Here is a 6,844-nt window from a genome sequence, read left to right on the forward strand (position 1 = left end):
TAGACCGTCTGCTACTAAGGAGTCTACCTTTTAGGAAACAACTTGTGGTGCGGGGGTTCATAAAGATAGCGGCAGGCAGTCAGCACAAAGTTTTGGTGGTAAAATGCCATACTTGACAGTGTGGGAATTTGATGGAGGATGTTAGGGTGGTTGTATTAAGGATATGTGAGCAGAAGTTGAAGCACGGTCAGGGTGCTAATGATAAATGAGACGGACCTGTTGGCTTGTCCCCGCCCCTTTTTTAGACTTGACGTGAGCATGGAAAAGTCGCAGGTTGCAATCTGGGACCGATATACCCCAGAAAACTGGCGTATATCACTTTATAACCTAACCTTATAAAGATGAATCAGGCCTTGATGAACCAGTATTTCCAGACACCGGTGCCTGATGCAACAGACTAGATCATTCTGGCAGTAATGATCTGACTAGTGTGCTGCCAAACCAGAACATTGTGATAAATCTGCTGCCACTATTCTGATGCTGCCACGTGCCTGATGCCACATGCCTGCTGCTGTTACTTGTCCCCCCACCTCCCCACTCTTTGACTGGGCCACTATGCTGACTCCACATGCTGTTGCCACCCTCCCCACTCTGTTCCGGGGTCACTATTGTGACTCTTCATGCTGTTGCCACCCTCACCACTAGTGACACTAGTGTCCATGTTTGACATCTCTGTTTATTTCTCAGTTCTTATGATCCGCCAGAAGAACAGGAATATAATATTTTTTTTAAACTGTTCTGTTGTTTGAGCGTCCATAAGATCTTTATCAGACGGTCAGTATTTTGCATCAGGATTTGATTGTGATTTGGAAGCAAAAATCTGGAGTGGGTCCAAAACACAGAAGTTATGTAAATATCACATTATTTCAGTTTTTTTTACCCACTCCTGTTTTTGCCTAACGATCACTGTCCAAATACTGATGAAAAAACTGATCAAATACTGACCGGGTGTTAGAGGCCATTAAAGTCCTACATGCGGACTTCTTTTTCATTTGAAGAAAACAGATTTCAGAGACAAATGGCCAAAACTCATGCAAATTAAGCATGGGGCATCTATCACACGGTCAGTATTATGCATCAGGATTTGATCAGGATTTGGAAGCCAAAAGCAGGGGTAGGTCCAAAACACAGAAGACATACATATATTTCCAGCACATGGTCTCTGTTTTGGACCCATTCCTGTTTTACCTTACAAATACTGATCAAATGGTGACCAAATATTGCTTGAAATTGGATGCTCAAACTACATGATCCGCTTTTATGGCAGTTCTTCTGATGGATCAGAAAAATAAACAGTGAACACAACCTTACTGCTGACACCCTCTCCACTGTCATGGGGCCACTACTTGAATATTGGGCCACTGCACGGTTAAGTCCACGCAGATAAATTAGACCTCTCTCTAACATTGACCTGTAAGGCTGAATTCACTCTTCAGTTATTTCCATCGGTTTTTGTGAGCCAAATTCAGGAGCCAAGCCTACTCTCGGATTAGGTATCATGAATAAATCTGCACCTGTTCTGTGGGTTTGAGCTGCACCTGCTTTGGGCTGGCAATAACTGACAAAATAAGTGAAGTGTGAACTAAGTCTAATAGTGACGCACAGTCATTTTCTCTCCACTACTTTATTGTATCGTATATGGCTTGTATCCATGTCCTTATTTTGTTCCACTAAAGACTTATTAGGACACCTGCAGGGGCACGCAGCGGTTTTATTTTTATTCATTTATTTATTTATTTGTCTTTACTGATGGATGCTGTATAGGGATGAGCGAACCCAAACTTTTCGGGTTCGGCGTCTGGGCAGTGGAAGAATCCCGTTATGGAGTCCATTATAATAAAATATAACGGAATTCTATGACGGAAGGCAGTCTATGGCCAAGCATAACAGATCCGTCTGGCCCAGTCAAAGAAACCAGACGGATCCGTTCTACTTGGCCATAGACTTCTATTATGATGGACCAAAACAGAATACCTCTTAAAGGCTTCCATTTTGCATTCCAGCATAGAATTCTGTTATATATTATAACGGAATCCATAACAGGATTCCTCCACAGCCCAAACACCAAACCCGAACCTGTAAAGTTTGGGTTTGATCATCCCTAATCCTTAATGCTGTATGCTTTTTTTTTTTTTTTTTCTTGGTTTTGCTAACGGTCAGCTAGGACTGTTGGTGGCCTGCAGGATGATGTGCTCAGCCATATATGTGACCTGCCTGCCATACTAACGCAAAGTAACTGTTTAGCTACCAGAAAGGACTAGCTATGCATGTTTCTGCAATTCACAGTGATGTACTCCGGGATACATTCTCCCTAAAATGTAATTGCAGGCTGGGATATACCTGATGTAATGCACTTTGTGACTGATTCATTTGTAACAAAGCTAATTTTAGGGAAAAAGGGGACGAAGCAACCAAATTGAATATTTTAAAACTTTGCTCATCACAAGTAGTGATAATAATCAGTTCTTGCTTTTTCTGTTTTCTGTCCTGTCCTTATACTATAAACAGTCACAAGCAGGGTGTTCTAGTGGTGATAGATAATCAGTCCTCACCTCTCCTGTGTTCTCCCCTGTCCTTATACTATAAGCAGTGATAAGCAGGGTGTTCTAGTGGTGATAGATAATCAGTTCTCACCTCTCCTGTGTTCTCCCCTGTCCTTATACTATAAGCAGTGATAAGCAGGGTGTTCTAGTGGTGACACATAATCAGTTCTCACCTCTCCTGTGTTCTCCGTTGTCCCTTATACTATATACAGTATCTTCATGCCTGCAGTCATCCCAAAACTTCTAGATAGAACAGGAAGACAGTATTAAAGGGTTTGTTCAGGAATAAGTAACTTTTCACATGTGTCCGCAGCCTCTACTATGGAAAGAGTCATACGTACCTGCTACCCTCAGCTCTGGTTATGTGTGCCAGCTCCTGTGTGTCCATCTTCCAGTAAATGTTGTTTGCTCCCTCGCCGGCACAGGCATGGTCACCTGCTTTACTGCAGCCAATGACTGGCTTTAGAGGTGATGTGTCTCTTGTGGACATGTTACCCCTGAATCCAGTCATTGGCTGCAGCAGAGCAGATGATTATGCCCATTCCAAGGAGGTAAATAAGCCACGGATCGAAAGAACTTTGGCTTACCGGCTTCACAGCCCTGGGGCGGCCAGCAAGGGCAACAGGTGCACAAACAATGTAATGTTATACACACACAATGTAATGTTAGGGATGGAATATAAGGGCTACTCTCCCTGCATTGTAAACTGGTTGGAATAATGAAGCAATCAGATTGGATTTATACAGGAGACCTGCAGATATTTGGGTCAGATAACTCCTGCTGTCCGGTCATTTTTGGTCGTCTTTTCAGGTCATATAAAACCTTCCACACGACTTCTCCAACCGTCTGAAGACTTCTACAATATTTCTTTCACAGCTTGTGAATCCGGGTGAAGATCTGAACAATATTAATCCTACAGAGACCTATGTGAGGGGTGATGAGCAGAGGACAGAGGACATTTCTACAGATAACCGCCCAGGTGAGTAGTGACCACTAAGTAAAGCAGAGAGGTCTCTAAGATTCTGCTTATACAAAAAAAATAGATATATTGTGCAATGTGGGAATAATGATATTATTATTATTATTGATGAGTATATATGAAAGTATAAAGGAACAAAAATAAATCTCACATACGGAGAGACTTGTACACAATAACAATTACTAATAATTACTACTAATAATAAAGTTACTCCCAAGACCATTTGGTAACTAAACCACATATTCCTATCCCTCTACAGTACAGTGTAGTTACTATACAGAGGTCTTCTCGTGTCTCTCCAGTCCCGGTCTTTGCTCTGGACCCTCCAGGTTTCCTCTTCTGTAGCACTTTTCTTTTCTCTTCTCCTTCTCTCTTCTTCCTCTTCCTTCCTTCCTTCCTTGCTAAGGCTACTTTCACTTTAGCGTTTTTGCTGGATCCGGTTTCCGTTACTGATAATACAACCATCTGCATCCGTTATGAACGGATACGGTTGTATTATCTTTAACTTTTTTTAACATTGCCAAGATGGATCCGTCATAAACTCTATTGAAAGTCAATGGGGACGAATCCGTCTTCTCTGCCACAATAGAGACACGAGAAGACCTCTGAAAGTAGCCTTAGCAAGGCTCCGCATCTCAGGACGGAAAGAAAACCACAACATGCTGCGGTTTGCTCTTCAGTCTGAAAACTAAACTAAACGCAATGCATTTTGGAGCATTCTGTTCTGTTCAGTTCAGTTTTGTCCCCATTGACAATGAATGGGGACAAAACTGAAGCGTTTTTTTCCCGGTATTCAGCCCCTATGACAGAACTCAATACCGGAAAACTTCAACGCTGAGTTCACATGGGCGAGATTTCCGCGCGGGTGCAATGCGGGAGGTGAACACATTGCACCCGCACTGAATCTGGACCCTGTCATTTCTATGGGGCTGTGCACATGAGCTGTGATTTTCACGCATTACTTATGCGTTGCGTAAAAATCGCAGCATGCTCTATATTGTGCGTTTATCACGCAACACAGGCCCCATAGAAGTGAATGGGGCTGAGTGAAAATCGCAAGCAAGTGCGGATGCGGTGCGATTTTCATGCATGGTTGCTAGGTGACAGTCTTTTCACTGTATTATTTTCCCTTATAACATGGTTATAAGGGAAAATAATAGCATTCTTTAATACAGAATGCTTAGTAGGTGGTCAATTGAGGGTTAGTAGGTGGTCAATTGAGAGTTAAAAAATAAATAAAAATTAACTCTCCTTCTCCTCTTGATCGCGTAGTTGCCGGTCTCTTCTTACTTCTTTAATCATGAGCTGCCGGCTAAAGGACCTGTGGTGACGTCAGATCACATGCTCCAATCACATGGTCCATCACATTGCACCCAAAACACATTGCACCCGCGCAATAAAAACTGAACATCGGAACGCAATCGTAGTCAAAACTGACTGCAATTGCGTACCTAATCGCGCGGGTTTGCCGCAATACACCGGGACGCATCCGGACCTAATACGGACACGCCCGTGTGAACCCAGCCTTAGGCTAGTGTGAAAGTACCCTTAACATCCAGTCCTAGCATTGTCTAGAATATGGTTTGGACACATCTTTTTGGTTGTTCCTTATGGTTTTCTAGTAATTTTCAGGTAACTCTTGAAGACTGATAGAAGCAGCTGGAATGTTGGTATTTTCCTGCCCCACTGGCCATGTACCACCTACTGGACAATTGTCAGCCTTTCTTTAGATAATTGACAACTACAGTACCTTTGATGCTAATGGCCCGTTGTCGAGATAGACAGTACTCGCTAATTACCAGGAAGTTGCTGAGAACAGGATACCAATACAATATATGGCTTACATTATTTTCCTAAAAATTCTTAAAAATCTGTATTTCTTACACACGCATAAATAAATTCACCTACACGCCTTGACATGCTATCATTAACCTCTTAGTGACAACCCATACGCCTTTTTACGGCAGTCACTAAAGGGCCTCCATCACATGAGCCAGCGGCCCTGCTCTAACAGCCCATACTGGCAGGAGTGCTGATCTGGGCTGTTTAACACTTTGCATGCCGTGGGCAATGGTGCCTGCCGCATGTAAAGTGCTGACAGAGGGAGCGGACTCCCTCTGTCTCCCATCGGCACCCCGTAAATGCCGATGTGTGTGAAGGCTGGCTGGGGTCTCGTGTAGGCCCCACATCAGGCTTGAGTAATTTCCTCTCTGGTGCCCCCTTCTGGTCAATTTTAGAATAGCACTGACCTTAAAATGCAATGCACTATAGGGATAATACATTGCATTTTAAAATCAATCAAAAAGCTGTCTGTTATAGTCCCCTTGTGGGACTATTAAGTGGTTAAAAAAATAAATAAATTATCCAATAAAAAAATCCCATAGAAAATTTCATTTTTTTTTTCATTGAAAATACACTTTTCAATGATTAAATTGCAAAAAAAAAAAATCTCCCCCATATGTTTGGTATTGCCAAGCCCGTAACGACCTACATAAATATCACATAAATGATTCCCCTATTGTTAAGGCTGTACATTTTTTATTTTTTTTAAAAGACAGAATTACTAATTTATTCTTAGTTGCCACCAAAAAAATAATGCAATCAAAAAGCGCAATTTACTCCAAAATGATACCAATGAATAATACAAGTCGTCCCGCAAAAATCAAGCCCTCACACAACTCCATAGAAAGAAAAATAAAGTTATATATTTGATATCGCTGTAATCGTACCGACCCAGAGAATAGACATGTTATTTAACCTGAAAAATTAACGCCGTAAAATTTATAACGTAAAAAGTTAATCAGAAATATGGTGATAACTTAAAACGCTTTTACTTATCCAAGCCATTCTGAGATTGTTTTCTCGTGACACATTGTACTTCATGATGGTGGTAAATTTTAGTCAATATTTTTCATAATTTTTTTTTTTTAAATGCCAAATTTCAGAAAATTTGCAACTTGACAAATTTCAATTTCTCTGCTTTTAAAACAGATAGTGATACCTCATATAATAGTGATTACTTTACATTTCCCATATGTCTACTTCATGTTTGGATCATTTTGTGAATGATATTTTATTTTTGGGGACGTTAGAAGGCTTAGAAGTTTTAGAAGAAAATCTTGAAATATTTCAGTAAATTTCCAAAGCCCACTTTTTAAGGACCAGCTCAGGTCTGAAGTCACTTTGTGAGGCTTATATAATAGAAACCACCCAAAATTGACCCCATTTTAGAAACTACACCCTCAAGGTATCTAAAACTGATTTTACAAACTCTGTTAACCCTTTAGGTGTTCCACAAGAATTAAAGGGAAATATAGATGAA

The sequence above is a fragment of the Bufo gargarizans genome, chromosome 6 (genome assembly GCF_014858855.1).
Source record: "Bufo gargarizans isolate SCDJY-AF-19 chromosome 6, ASM1485885v1, whole genome shotgun sequence".
NCBI classification, from domain to species: domain Eukaryota; kingdom Metazoa; phylum Chordata; class Amphibia; order Anura; family Bufonidae; genus Bufo; species Bufo gargarizans.